We start from the raw sequence: 16,055 nt of genomic DNA, 5'->3' as shown, positions 1-16,055 counted from the left end.
CCAGGCACATGGTAAACACTTAATGCATATTTGCTAAATACAGGAAATCTTTAAGTAGGAGACCCTTTTTCTGGTCTTGAAGTGTCCTTGCACACTAGGAATTCCTACCAGAATCCAGGCCTTCCCTGGTTAAGTCACACTTCTCCTTGCTGTGTCAGATGTCCTACTCATCTGCAGAGGAGGGAGAAAGTGTGTGAAACCTGTCTGTTCTCTCACCTCACATTTATGAATAAACTTTCATTCTTTACATGATTTAAGCTTTCTTCTTTCTTTCAGTGGCTTGGGAATGAGCCATTAGTCAATGATGAAGTGAACAAATTAGCAAGTATTTATTGAGTGCTAACTGAGTGTGAAGCTCTGTGTTAAGTACAATTGAAAGGTTTTTTAAAAGTTACAATTCCAGGGGCTTCCCTGGTGGCGCAGTGGTTGAGAGTCCGCCTGCCGATGCAGGGGACGCAGGTTCGTGCCCCGGTCTGGGAGGATCCCACGTGCCGCGGAGCGGCTGGGCCCGTGAGCCATGGCCGGTAAGCCTGCGCGTCCGGAGCCTGTGCTCCGCAACGGGAGAGGCCACAGCAGTGAGAAGCACGCGTACCGCAAAAAAATAAAATAAAATAAATAAAAAAAATCAAAAAGTTACAATTCCAGCTGAGCAGATTAAAGAGATACAAATGAAGTAACTTGAAAACAATAATAAAATAGCATAACGTATGTTTTTAAATGATCATAAAATGTATGCATAATTTATGTACTGCTTACTTCCAAAACTACTTTAATCAGCATATAATAAAACACATATATGCAGAAAAGAAATAAAACAAAAATTAGTCAACACCAAGAAAAAGGAGCAGTAAGATAATTCTGCTCCCAATTTGGGAATGTATCATTGCTGCCACCAGCATAAATGTGGGCTGTAAGATTCCCAGCAGCCAAGGCAAAAAAGGAAAATGAGGTCCAGCATCTAGCAACTTCATGATCACTTAAGAAGAAGCATTCTACTGTGCCAAGAGAAGCAAATATTTCCCTGATATTAAATTCTAAGAGGGATTTATAACGTGCATCCTCGTGTCAGGAACATTGAACGACATAATGGACAATATCTTCCACAATAGTTTTTAGAGAAAATGGGAAAATGCTCTTCATTTGGCCAGTTCTTAAAATGGCCTTCCATGAAAGTCATGGGCATGATAACCAACACAACTGAGTGAAGATATTTCTGCAGAGAACGAAGTTAATATGGTCCAGGAATACAGCTTCCTGAGCAACCCAGCAAGAGTTAGGGAGAGATCTTAGTAAACATTAAACAATAAATGATAGGTGTATACTTTGTTCTAACTTAAAATTTATCAGTGATTTCAACTTGGCTTTTGTCTGGAATTAAAAAGCAGTCTTTTTCGTAGTGAAGACAGGCAAATACTAGAATGTTGAATGAAGAGTCCTATGCTTTAGACGTCAGACATGCAAATAGGACAAAGCGGATATTGTGTTATGAAAGTTAAGAAACCCAACCATTATTCTTGCCTAGACTAGGTAAAGGCCGCTAGAAGGGCTGTGGGCAGTGCCAAATTTTCCCTAATTCCTGGGTGCCAAGGCAAGAAGGTGAGTTTTTAGTAGTATATTAAATGGTGAATGTGTTTGGGGCAGGGAGTTAAAATAAAGATATTCTAGTTGTGTACAATTATATGATCAAAGACTCACCCTACAGTTGTCCCCTCCTCACTTATAACTCAGGTGTCTATGAATTCCCCACCTTATGGCCACTAAGGGGGCTCCCATCTGACTCAGGCAGTTGCTTTGTGAAAATGTTACTCAGGACGTAAAGTCAATTCTGCGTGTGGATTTGATTGCACTGAATGGGTCACTTTTTACTAGGAGGAAACCACATAAATAGTGGTGGTCTTATGTGTGGGCAGAGCACCAAACCGCCAAGATGGCATGATCTGTCAGGGGTGCAGGCGCAGAGCTGCAAACGACTTTCCCAGTGGCCCATCATAAAGCTTCCAGCTCCCCCATTAGCGACTCACTCTCAGGGCTTCCCGTGTTTAAGAGGTTGCAGTTAAAACACTCAGTAAAGACAGTAGAACCTTTATCCCCTCCCAACTACTGATAGAACCAGAGATATCACCACTGATAGAGATCACCTAGCCCAGAAGTCCCACACTTAGCACTGTAGGCGAGATAAGGCCTGGAGATGTATTGCTTTTTGTTTTGTTCTAATTTTATTGGAGTATGGTCGATTTACAATGTTGTGTTACTTTCAGGTGTACAGCAAAGTGATTCAGTTATTCATATACATATATTCATTCTTTTTCAGAGTCTTTTCTCATATAGGTTATCACAGAATATTGAGTACAGTTCCCTGTGCTATGCAGTAGGTCCTTGTTGTTTATGTATCTTATATTCTTATATATAGTAGTATGTTTCTGTTCATCCCAACCTCCTGATTTATCCCTCCGCCCAGCCAATGTTTCCCCTTTGGTAACCATAAGTTTGTTTTCTATGTCTGTAAGTCTGTTTCTGTTTTGTAAACAAGTTCATTTGTATCATTTTTAAATTAGATTCCACATATGAGTGATATCATCTGATATTTGTCTCTGTCTGACTTACTTTACTTAGTGTGATAATCTCTAGGTTCATTCATGTTGCTGCAAATGGCACAATTTTATTCCTTTTCATGGCTGAGTAATATTCCATTATATATATGTTCTACATCTTCTTTATCCATTCCTCTGTTGATGTATATTTAGGTTGCTTCCACGTCTTGGCTATTGTAAGTGTGCTGCAGTGAACATTGGGGTGCATGTATCTTTTTGGATTATGGTTTTCTGACCTGGAGATGTATTTGTGTGGCCTGAAGAGTGGTTTGATATGTGATTTTAACATAAAGTTCATATTTTTGGTTCTCTTGAAAAATCAGAAACTCTGACAACACCAGGCTCACCCTACCTATGGCAAGAATCGGCTGGAGTGAACCCCTTAGTCATGGCAGGCTTCCTCTAGTCTGCTACAGTCCCCACCACTCCCTGTCTTCTGCCAGGTCTGCTTCACCCGTTTACATGACCTGCTTTGTCCTGGGATCATCATTTGAGTTTTAATCCTTTGTGGTCCAACACCCTCATTTTACGTCCCAAAGAGGAGAAGGGATTTGCTCAAGGTTGTACCTGGTTAATGGCTGAGTCAGAGGTGACCCCACTTTCCCAGACTCCTGGTCCTCTCCATCGCAGCTCTAAGCCCTCAGCAGGCAGGATGGGACCAGTGCTGAGGGAGGTCAGCCCCTGAACAGGGAAGAGGAGTCAGGAAGACAACAGAGTCAAGCTTCCCTCAGTTCACACTGTTTTGCCCCAGGCTGGCTTTGCCTGCAATAATATTTTTACAGCATCCTGCAGAGAAATCAACTTGTTTAAAATAGCAACTGATTTTGCCCTGGGTGAAAATGTTTGGCAAATGCAAAAAAAAAAAAGGGAACATTGTGCGCATGTGTTTTTAAAGCTCTTTCTAACCTGTGAACAAGTAGAATTTTTCCTCACGCACACAAAAAAATCACTCAAGGGTATCTTCTTGGGGGAGAAACTGATTTAAAATTTAGGAATGTGGGGTTTTATCTAATTCCTTAAGAGCCTTTCTTTCAGTCACATAATGCCTTTCTTTGTTATAATATTCTCAAATACGCTTACGATTTTGTGCTAAATAAAAAAAAGGTCGTGGTCCTGAGCTCTCTTTTAGGAGAAAGAAGCAAAGTACAGGGAGGAGGGGAAGCTGGAATAAATGGCTTGCTTAGATGAAAAAATCACAGGCAGAACATTTCCAAGATGCTAAACACCAGAAGGAGATAACAGGCAATGTGTGAAATGCCGATTATGATGGTAACAATAATGAAATGAGTCTTAACCTCAGTCCCCACTGTGCTTTGGAGAGCCTCAATTCCTAGGCAGACAGGAGTCCTCCAGTGCTCAGGCGTTCTTGGCAGTGAGGTCTCCCTTACCTGGAAGCTGTGTGATTCCAGGGGTGTGGGTCAGGAATGAGAAGCCCCAAGGTGGCCCCCAAGAGTTCATGCCCCATCAGTCCCTTTGCTTGGGCGCTAATGGCGTGGTTTCTTTTCTGAGGCAGAACCCCCTGGTTTTCCTGCCTTTTCCACTCGAGTCCTTGGCTGCTCACCCTCTCCAGCTGTGTGCAGCGCAGATGGCCTGAGCAGTCAGCATCTGCTCACCTTGTTCCCCTTTTAAGAATGCCGTCTCCCTCCTTCACCTGTAGGCAAAATTCCAGCCGCCTTCTCGTCTCCCCAAGCCTGCTCTGATCCATGACACCCTCTGCCCATCGGACTTACATTTAACTTCCTCTCCTGCTAGCTGTTCTCTATAATTCCTTCCTAGCATTTTTTTTTTTTTCTGTCTGGTTTTCGAGTTTTCATTCAGCTGTCACCATCCCCAACTAGGTTGTGAGTTCCTTGAGACCTGAAATAATGCCTCGGCTATGTTTGTACCCTCCGACCTTCAGAGTTTTTGGTCTGTAGTAAGCATTCAATAAATGTTTAATGAATGGAAGGCTCCACTTTGAAAAACTGAGTCGCTCTGCTGGAACGAGAAGGCCCCATGTGACACCAGGTAAGATGTGATGTAATCATGGGAACACAGACTCAGGTACTCAGTCAGTTTCAAACAACTTAAAGGGGTAACCTGGCCCTCACACCGACCCCTCACTCACATGGCAGCAAATGGCTCGGCATCCTAAGAAGACTGGGCACGATTTCAGTTCTCACCATCGCAGATGTCTCCCCATTCCTTCTCCCTCCCGTCCTCTGACAGCTCACTCCCCTGTCCACGCAACCTGTGTTCCCCTCACCCATCAGCTGCCCCTTCTCACACTTGCCTGTTCAACTTGCCCTGTCCAGTGGCCCTTTCTCCTTCTATTGCAAGCAAACTCCATCATCTCCATCCTCCTTATCACCAGCAGGCTCTTCTGCCCCCCCGTCCCCCCAGCCTGCTCTACCCTTAATCTTCCCATCTCGGTAAATGTGGAGCTCTATACCCAGTTGCTCAGCCTAGAACCTCAGGAGTCATCCTTGATTTCTCCCTTTCCTTCATGCTCTGTCCAAGTCCCATGCTGGGCCATCCTTGTCACCTCCAGAGTACCTCCCCAATCTGCCCACTTCTCTGCCTTCATCTTGTGCCTGGAGCACCACAGCGGTATCCAAACTGGACCCTGGCTTCCACTCTTACCCCATGACCTCCAATCCTCCCCGTCACCACAGGGAGTGTGAAGCATGCTTAGGGGTGTTCCTCCCCGCTTGAAGCCCTCCCAGGGCTCCCCCAGCACATCAGGATGAATCGGAGCCCCCCACCCCCTGCTCCACGCTCCACGCTCACTTCTCCCCAGCTGCCCCAGCCTCCCCGCTTTCCCCTGCGTGCGCCCATCAACTATCCGTCTCAGAGTTTTTTGGGGTTTTTTTGCGGTACGCGGGCCTCTCGCTGTTGTGGTCTCTCCCGTTGCAGAGCACAGGCTCCAGACACGCAGGCTCAGCGGCCATGGCTCACGGGCCCAGCCGCTCCGCGGCATGTGGGATCTTCCCGGACCGGGGCACGAACCCATGTCCCCTGCATCAGCAGGCGGACTCTCAACCACTGCGCCATCAGGGAAGCCCCGTCTCAGAGTTTTAATCCGCTGTTCCTTCTGCCTCAAAAGCTCTTTCCCAAGCTTTCCTTCTCTGCCTCGGTCTCAGCTTAGAGTCACCTCCCATAGCAGTTCCCTATGGAAAGGACCTGCGCCTGCAGTTAGATTTCACGCCATCCCTCTGTTTATTTCCTCCTCAGGACTCCATGCTTAATCCCCATGCTTAGAAATTATTACATCACTGTGCTGCGTGCTCGCGCAGCGTCCATCCCCACCATTAGGCCGTAAGCTCCATGAGGGCAGACGCCACCTTTCTTGTTTCCGGGTGCAGCCACAGCACTTGGTACAGAGCCCAGCAGGCAGATGGGATCTAAACAAGAAGGACCACCCAGAAAAGAGCTTTCCACCCCTAGGTGTCTCTTCTCCACAACCCAGCACTCAGTTCCACGCAGACTGACCTCCCACCCTGCCCCTACTCTCTCGAAACTGCTTCTAACTGGCCATCCAGCGACCCTCCTGCAGTCCTCACTTTCCCCTGTGTCTCTGTAGCCCTTCGTTCATTCACAGCTCTGTTTCCCACCCTTGCTGCCCATTCTTCATGCACTTGTGTTCTAGAAACTTGCACTGGGTGCTCCTCACGTTCACCCCTGCCCTCTCTTGCCTCCATATTTTGACGAGGGTCATGTTCTCTGCCTGGATAACCTTCCCTCTTTTTTTTCTAAGCTGGTAAAATATGATTACATTAACATGTGTTAAGGTTATAAAGGAGTAATAGTAAAAGTAAATGGAGGACAGCATACATGCAAGTAGAAATCCTTCAAGACGGCTTCTCAAACTGGGATCAACAGAACCCTAGGGAAGTTTAGAATTTTGTAATTTCCTTTTGATAGCAATCTTTCAAAAGTAGTTAATAGAAGCATAATCTGCATTATTGAGTCGGCTACTTCATAACCAAGTATTTGGACGTAACTACAATGCCTGTGTTTGCATTACTGCTTACAGTTACCTTGGCAGCAAGTAGGGCTGGCTTAAGCGACACAGACTCATAAGAAACTAACTGTGGGAACAATACAGCAACCACCCCTCCCCCAGCTGACTACTGCCCCTCTCCCACCACGTTACTGACACTTCCTCCAGCCTCATATTCACAAAGACCAGGGCTAGGCCCTTGGAAGTAAAAGAGAAAGCTGTTGGAAAAGAGCCTTGTTTAACATGTCCTCTGAGGGGAAGGGTCACAACTGGGGTGAGGGAAGGAATGAGTAGCAAATGTGGAGAGTCAAACCCATAGAGGCTTTTTCCCTAAGCTGATGAATGAACGAACGAATGAGTAAATAATCCAAGGAGGGAAATTTAGGCACAACAGAATTTAAAAAAAAAGATAATATCAGAATATTGTGACTAGCTATGTTTCAATAAAATTGAAAAAAACTAAAATGGATAGACCTTAAAATATGTAAAATACAATATTTATGACAGATATTGAAAAGGAAATTTGGAGAACTCCAGTCTTTTATGAGGACCACACAGTTCCCCATCACTGTCGTGAGGACTGCAACGTGGTATACGTACCCCAAGGTCTGGCAAAAATGGATTATTTCACTCCTCCACGTTTGGTACTCGTGTCAAAGTTCTTCCCTCTTCTTGGAATGCTACCTCTTTCCTTTCATCCAGCCTCCATCTGTCAAACCCTTTTAAGATTTATCTCAAGAAGTCTCTTCCACCATTGCCAACTGAGTGTTCCTTCTTCCACCAGTGGCTGTGATCTCTTCCTGCTTTGGTCCCATGCCTCTGTTTTGATGCTGATGACTGACCCAGGGTTAGGGTGCGTTGGGATTGTCATTTTTAAGACCCTGTAGGGCAGGGAAGGTAGCTTGTCCACTGTTGCAGCCCATGCCTGTCACAGTGCTTTATGGAGAGCCTGTGCCCTGCAAATGTCCCATGAAGTGAATCAGAAGCACAGTCCAGTCTCTTTTAGACCCACCGTGTTATAGCTCTGCTTCTTCCAGAAAGTTAATTCCTTATTTGGGCTCCATAATTTTTCTTATTAATTCATCTTATGTCCAATCCCAGGACCCCCAAAAAATTTATTTCATTTTCCCAATAAGCCTATAAGCAAGTAGTATTGTGCCCATTTTGCAATTAAACTGAGGCTCAGAGAGGCTATAAAACTGTCACTTACGTAGTAATAGTCAAGAGCTGGGGTTCAAACCCAGATCGTCCTGATTCTTTGCTCTCGCCACTGCCCTGGGCTGTCCCTCAAAATAGAAAGATGCCAGTGAGGGCTGCGAGATCCTCATGACCATGATTCCTTTCAAGGAGGATGGGACATGTGTGCAAAAGCACTTTGGATACTGGGAAGGATTATTTGCAATTTAACTATTGTCGTGACGGTTATTATTGCTGCTTCTTCCACTGGTGTTAGCAAAGAGCCAGCTGTAACCTTACGTGAGTGTATTGCTTTGGTCATTCCCTGAGTAGGGACAGCTCGGGCATCGCACCTCACCGATGTCCTCGCCTTTGAGGGGAAAGGAACGGGGAGGTCTGGGAGAGGTCTGCCCCCTTTGATTCTGAGCTGTCATTAAAAAGAGCAATGAAAAGGCTCACTGGGGCTGGGTGGGAGATGATTACGGAGATGCTGGCTCAGCGCCGCCGTGTATAGGCCTGCAAGTTGTGTTGCCCGACATCTCCGGCCTCAGGGGTCAAAGGTGCTGGAATCCAGCCAGTGTTCGGTTCACCAGCCCATGTGTCCTGGGCAGGAGGGTGACCTCCCAGAGAAAGAAGCAGAATGGCACTAAAGCACCAAGTCACGAGTAATCTGCCCAGACAGGGCACCTTTTAAAAATCTGTTCTTGCAGGAGGAGGGGAGAAGGGGGGCTGCAGTGTGTGTGTGTGTGTGTGTGTGTGTGTGTGTGTGTGTGTGTCTTTTTCTAATTCGTCCCAAACCTCCATCAGCTCCCCAAGCTCTAAGCCAGTCCTGCACCAACCCCGAGGTGCCACACAGACAGACCAGCAATGACCTTGCCTGCATGGTGGGGCAGGCAGGAGACACCCCTCCCGCTAACGCAGGAAGACCATTAGCTGTCAGAGAAAACTATGTTTCAGTTCCTGCTGACCAGAACTGGGTCTGAACCAGTGACCTCTCAGTAAAAGTCTCCCAACTCCATTAACTCAGCTGCCCTGGAGTCCAGCTCCTGGTTACAATTTAGTCCTGGAATCAGAGCTACTGCTCAGGGGTCCTGTGTTTACTGAGGTGCTCAGTTCAGGCATCTACATGGATAGGCCTCGAGCTGGCTCACTCGCTGCCTGCACGTCCTCCTGTCCCAATTAGCCCCGGCTAGGGGTGGGGGGATCACTGGAGGAGATGTGACTGATCCTCCTACAGTGACAGCTCCTCAGAGCAGAGCTGTCCATCATGTCAGCCCTACACCGGGGCTGCCAGAGGCGAGATGAGGGTTCTGTGGGCACAGGGGCATTTGTGAGGGAGGGTACGCGTGGCTGTCTGTGTGAGCCTGGAGCTGTGTGCGTGGTGCGTGCGTGTGGTTGTATGTAAAAGGATGTGAGTGAGGTTATGCACTAAGGTAATTGTAGGAGAGGATGTATGTGTGCGGTTGTGTGTTTGTTGTAGGAGGCTGTGCTGTGCATACTGAGTGCAAGAATGAGACAGAGAGACAGAAAGTTTGAGGAAAGAGGTGAGAAAGAGGAAGATGCAGGAGGTAAAGAGGTGTGGCGAAGGAAGAAGAAAAGACGCAGATGGGAGAGATGGAGGGGTTGAGAGGAAGGAGAGGAGCCTGCCCTTCAGGGTGGCTGGTTCTCAGAAGAATCCTGGACCATTCTTATCAGATGGATGTTCGCAGGCTACTGAGGGGATGGAGAGAAGCAGAAGCAACAGGAAAGCAACTGCCTCCCCTCGGTGCCCCAGCAGCATGCAGATGGCTGAAACTCAACCACTGAGTCACACCACAAGCCCCCAGGGGTCCGAGGCCCCCCTGCACCCTGCTCCAGGGCTCCGGCTCTCGGTCAGTGTTCCCACACCTTCAGGTTTGGAGCCAAGGCTGCTGTACTCTCACCTGCAAAGTGTCAGGCCAGCAGCCACCCAGGTGGTGGCTCTCACCTCCCCACAGCCTGACTCTGCCCCTCCAGGCCCAGCTCCCAGCTCTCATGGGGTCAAGGCAAGAATTATGCAACAAGGAGGCGTGACTTCCCTCGGGCTTTCCAGGAGGAGAACCGACCACGGAGATGTGAAACCAGTCCACAAGAGTCCACTCACTCCTCTACGTCCCTGAGGACATGAAGGAACAAGAGGGTCTGGAGCTCAGACTTTTAGGGGGGAGACAGCCCTGAGGGTGGGTCAGTTGGTGCTGTGTGCTCTGAGTGGACTGCCAGGAGGACCCAGAGTGACCCACCCCTCCCCACCGGGGGCACAGCCGCTGAATTACCAGCGGCAAAGACCTGGCCTGGAACAAGACATTTGTGTGGGGAGGTGCCGAGCAGCTTCTGAAACCTTCCATCAAATAAAGATAACAGTCTCAGGTGGTGTCAGTTGTTAGAACTTGTTCGGAACCGATACCCAGGATCTGATCAGACCTCTTCCCTTTCCCTCCTCCTCCAATGGTTTACACCACTCAAACCCTGCTTGGGCCAGGCCAATTTTCTTTTCTTTTCTTTTCTTTTCTCCTCTTCTCTTCCCTTCTCTTCTCTTCTCTTCTCTTCTCTTCTCTTCTCTTCTCTTCTCTTCTCTTCTCTTTCCTTCCCTTCCCTTCCCTTCCCTTTCCTTCTTTCCTTGAGTTAACATTAGTTTATAACATTATATATGTTTCGTGTACACAACATTGTATCTGGACTTCTGTACACACCACAGTGTGCTCACCACCATTAGTTTAGGTGCACTGGTGAGCACAGCTGCCTTCCGACTTTCTGATAAACACATTTCCATTGATTCCTTGAAAGCAGAGGCTCACAAACAGGGAATTCTCCTTACTCCAGAATCAATACCAGGAGACAGAATTTCTCCTTCACTCTCCTGCCAATCCCTGGAGCCCATTTCAGGAAACAGATCGGATTGGAGGAAGAAAGGAAGAACACCAACAAGTCTAAAGCACCGGCTATGCATGAGGTGCTGTGCTGGGTGCTTGCAAATGCATTTTTCAGGCACCACTGATCTGAGCTGGACCAGAGGAAATGTGCCATGAGGGATTCTCAATCTAAGTGATGCTTGCCAGGTTGGGAGAGAGGTTTTTTGTTTTTTGGGGTTTTTTTGCTTTTCTTTCACCCCTTCATCACTACTCTAAATTTTTGTTTCACCAGTTTTTTTCTGAGTATAAATTTTGAAGGTGGCTCTGGAGTTCCATCTTACTAGGAGAGAATGCTAGAAAATTGGTGACTCCTGACCCAGATGTATAGTATGTGCAGGAGACCTGGTTTCTCCTCCTGACACTGATACTAACAACCTGAGTGGCTCTGAATCAGTCTTTTGCCCTCCCTGGACTCAGTTTCCACATCTTTAAAATGAGGAGGTTGGGGCTTCCCTGGTGGCGCAGTGGTTGAGAGTCCGCCTGCCGATGCAGGGGACACGGGTTTGTGCCCCGGTCTGGGAAGATCCCACATGCCGCGGAGCGGCTGGGCCCGTGAGCCATGGCCGCTGAGCCTGCGCGTCCGGAGCCTGTGCTCCGCAACGGGAGAGGCCACAACAGTGAGAGGCCCGCGTACCGCAAAAAAAAAAAAAGGGGCGGGGGGGAGGTTGAGCTAGCAGAAAGCTCTGCTGAAGGGCCACGTGAGAGGTGAATGCGACCTCCTGACCAGCTAGTGGACTCCCAGGAGGGCCCAGAGTGTCGGCATGATTGGGAGGCCGGGACACAGCGAAACAAATCGATAACTCTGCCATTTGGTCACTAGCTGTTGATTAGCTCCTACAGTGCCCCAGGCAGCATCATGAATGGGAAACAGCTCTGAAGGCAGCCCTGGGCCCTGTGGGAAGGTCACCCACTCAGCCAGCCTAAAGAGAATTTCACCATGGATCCACTCCTTAATGCCACTGACCTTAAGGTTGTGTGACCTTGAGCAAGTCTTTCCACCTTTCTGTGTGCCTCAGTCTCTCTATCAGTAAAATGCCCAGTATCGCTCCCAGACTCAGATCAAGGAGAATTAAGGGAAGATGGTTACGAAAGCCCTTTAAAAAAAGGCATAGGCCAACCACAAATGCCAAGTTTCTGTTCATTCAATACTTATGGGAATCTCAAAAAAAAAAAAAAAAATGCCCAGTATTATCATAGACACCTAGGAGGGGATTAGAAGTAAGTAAGAAAGAATCCAAAGAACACAGCTCCTTGGGTTCATGGAGCTTCTGACAAATGGCAGAGAGCTAAGCTAATAATGAGTTCCTGGAATTGGGGGAGAGTTCATTCCCTCCTCTGCTGACTCAGCGGCAGCTTCTAGAAAAAGCAGAACCAGAGGTGGGGCTTCAGAGATAGGGCAGGAGACTCCAGGTGATGCAGGGCCCAAGGTGGAGAGGCGTGCTCCTGGGAGTGGCCTTGACATCGGCTACCCCACAGCTCGCCCCAAAGACACTGGGCCTCTTCCTGACATCATGTGGAACAGAGATGAGCTATTTCCACTGTCCCTGTCTGAATTCCTGACCCTAGGACTCATGAGAATTGATACAATAGTCACTGTCACAAGCTACTACATTTTGGAAGATATAGAGGTAATGAGATAATGAAACAGGAGCTCCGAGCAGGGGTTGCAGGGTGGGGGGCATTGGAGGAGCGCTTTCTTTGAGGGACATCATGGAAGGCTTCCCTGACAAGGTGGATTTGGGCTGGGCATCAAGAGAGGAGAAGGGTACCAAGACCTTCTCCTCATAGTGCTTTGCTCTGCACAGCCAGCCCCACCCAGAGAGAGGCCTCCCTCGGTTTGACAGCAAAGCAGGAGTGAAGCAAATGTCTTCCCAGAGCAAGGGATTTTGCTGCAAATCCCTAATCGATGAGGACAAATTTAAAGAGCTTAAGGCAGCTCACACACACACACACACACACACACACACACACACGTACACGCACACACACACACGCACGGCGCACATCTTCCCTCCCTTCCCCCTGCTGGACGCTTGTTTCCTCTGACTTTAACTTTCTCCCTCTCTATTTCCACCCCCTCCACACACACACCTACCTGTTCGTTCTCCCTCCTTCCACCCCCTCCACATCTTTCTCCTCGTCCCTCCAGGCTCCCTTCCTCTCCTGTGCCTCTTTGCCACCCTCTCATTCTCCAGCCTATCTGTCTTCCCTGCCAGCCTACTTCCCACCCTCACATTCCACCTGCTGCTGAGGCTTTTTATTTTTCCTCGACAGCAACTCTCTGGTCTTGAGGGGATGCTTTCACTGTTTGTAAATTTAGGACCAGACAAAGCTACGCTTTCGACAAGCCCAGAGGGAGACGTTCCTGTTTCCATCCCCAGCCCTGATGCCACCCAACCCTAGAGGTAAATATCCTGAAGAATTTGGTCTCCCAAGACCTTCCCTCTCCATGTTTTAGGAGCAAGAGACTGGGATTGAAGCAGGGGGGTTAGGACCGGAAACCACAGGTGAGCGAGGAGGGACGATGGATTCAGGATCCGGATTTGGGTAAGAATGACCATGATATTATATGACATTTAATAACACCTTGCACTTACTGCGTGACTCTTTTGGTCTCCAAAGCACCCTTACATATGTCTTGTTTCCCTCTTCCTGTAGACTCTCCCCACAATTGCTCTAACCTTCATATCATAACCCATCCACCCATCAGGACCTACTGTGAGTCCCACCTATTCCACAAAACCTGGTGAACGAATTCCTATAGCTCTGAGCACCCACTTCTCAGAATTTGACTCCTGGTAATGTACTGTCCTGTTTCTTTCTTTTGCTGTTTCTGGTGTTTAAGTCTTGTATCCCAACTAGGGCCCTGTTGGGCTCAGACCTAGCCTCGTGCTTCTTCTACATGGCTCAGGGTCTGGCTTGCTGCTGAGTAACCGGTAGGGGGTTAGTGGTAAATTATTGATCAATTGATTATGTCTCCTACAAGCCTGTGAGGCAGGCAGGAATGGACATCCTTCTTTCTTTCTCTATGATGTCTAACAGAATGAAGTTGGAGGGTATGTCTTACCTGTCCTCTGGGTCCAAGGAAGGCATTTATTCCATTAATCCTGCAAGACTTGCCACAGTCTGGGTGTAGGGGGCAGGGGAGGGGGAGGCAAGAGGGTCTATGACGGCTTCCTCTCACATTCTTGTATGCCTCGGGGTCTCACCTTGCTCAGCTGCTTGGAATAGAGCTCACGTCTACAGAGTGAACACTTACAGTGTTCCAAGTAGAATGGCTATGATTTGAGGTTTGATTTCAGACAGAACTGTGTTCAAATCCCAATTAGGCTAGCAATATCTTCAAACCTCACTTTTCTCATCTGTGAAGTGGGTTTAATTTTTACCTAGTTGATTTTTTAAAAGGATTGAATGACTTCATTTATGTAAAGCCATTAGCATAGTATTCAGCCCTTGGTAACTGCTCAAAAAATGACAGATACTATTATTCTTTGACATTACTAGGCTCCATGCTGCCTGAACCTTATTGTCAAGGAGATATTAGAATCCAGGAGCCAGAGAGGCCTCCTTTGACTCCCCAAGCAGCCCTCTTGACCGAGGATCTGCCCTGAGTGAGGGGCCAGAACCCAGGGGCTCTGGCCCCTCACTCAGGGCATTACCCCCTTCCTTCCCCCTCAGAGAATTACAGTTGAGACTCCAGTACCAACGAGACCAGTTCATAGCTAGGGCTTGTTCCAAAAGGAGTGTGAAGAAGAAGAGAAGACTCTAGAAGCTGGGGGCAGGGGGAATCTACTAATGAAGTCTCTTGCAGTACATGCACAGGCTGCCCTGAACTGCTCATTTACCAGCAATACAAGAAAGGTGAAGCAAACTGTTCAGGTAAAAGATGAAGGAGGAAGGGCTTGTCGGCAGCACATAGAGAAAAGGCATACGTGTTTTCATTGACTGTAAGTTCACTATAAACCAATGATGTGATGTGGTATCAAACACACACACAACACACACACGTACACACACATATAGGGGCAGGGAAAAGCTTGGATGGGTTCTAGACTGGATATTAGACAGTGACTCGAAGAAGGGAGGTGACAGTTCTACACTATTCTGTGTTGGACTGTGGTTTTCAAGCCTGGATCTCACCCTTTCAATGGCACAGGAGACAAAAAGTATGTTCAGGAGAGAATGCCCGTAGAAGTGGGAACTGTGACCTACAGGGAGCAGCTGAAAGAACAAAATGCTTTTAGCCTGAGGAACTGAAGACTCAGAGTCCAAGGGCATCCATGTGAAATAATTGAAGGATTTCATTCTTCTGTGGGATCCCAGAGGACACATTGATTGGAGAAGTGTGTCTGCATGGAGATGGACTCCTGTCTAAAATAAAGGTGAACTCACCAGTATTTAGAACTGTCCAAGGATGGGCCTCTGAGGCAGGCAGCAGGCTCACGTGGGTAGTGTGTGAGTTGACATTGGACCTCACCAGGGTGAGGATGGAGATGTCACTCGTGTGTTTGGAGGGAGGCTTGATAGTGTGGTCTGAGAGGTCCCTCCTAACCCTCAATAGCTATCTGTTGAATAGTCAATTCTTTCTGGTTTTCCCCTTGACCCATCGCAGCCAGCCTGCCTCTGGGAAAACACCTGGACCTACACTTCCTCCATGTGTTGGGTGGTCAGGCTGCCTCTGTGGGAAGGGTCTGGCTTGGTCATCTGCCCTATCTGCGGTTAGTTCCCATCAGAAAGAAGCAGGTGTCGTGTCCAAGAGGAGGCTGGAGAGGTCTCTCTGCCAAACACCCACTGTACCAGGTATGACATTGCTGGTTGGAGTACGGAGGGATGGAAGGAAGGAAGGAGGGAGCGGTAGGGGTGAACTGGCTTAACAGCTGCTGCGAGCATTTCTGAGACAGGGAATTAGGGAGAGGGGAAGGGGAGGTGGTCAGGGCAAAACTCCTTTGAGCCATGGCAGGCTATTCTGAGGAAACTGGAGACTTCAGAATTTCTGGGACCATCTGGAGCCTTTGTGAGTCTTCTATTTTTTGCAATTACCAAGGATCCCTACAACGGATTGAACTTTTCCCAAACAAACTGTCTGCTCTAATAAGCGCTGGAAAAGGGTGTCAACACTTCAGATAACAACCAATGAAAAGATTCAGGCTAGGCCAAGTCTTCTGTTTATTGTATCCAGAATATGATTTTGTAAATGTGATCGGCATGGGCCGCCCAAAATCAAAGGCAAAAGCAAAGAAGCTGGAGTGTGAGGTTGACGGGCAGCAAAAGCCCTAAAATATCAAAACCAAGCAAATGTAACAGGAAGGAAGATACTCCCAGCGAAGGCCCAAAGATAACACACCTGAGTGAGTTTGCTTAGTGAAGGTAAATGAAACT

Source organism: Stenella coeruleoalba, assembly GCF_951394435.1.
Source record: "Stenella coeruleoalba genome assembly, chromosome: 1".
NCBI classification, from domain to species: Eukaryota; Metazoa; Chordata; class Mammalia; order Artiodactyla; family Delphinidae; genus Stenella; species Stenella coeruleoalba.
This window is presented reverse-complemented; position numbering follows the sequence as displayed.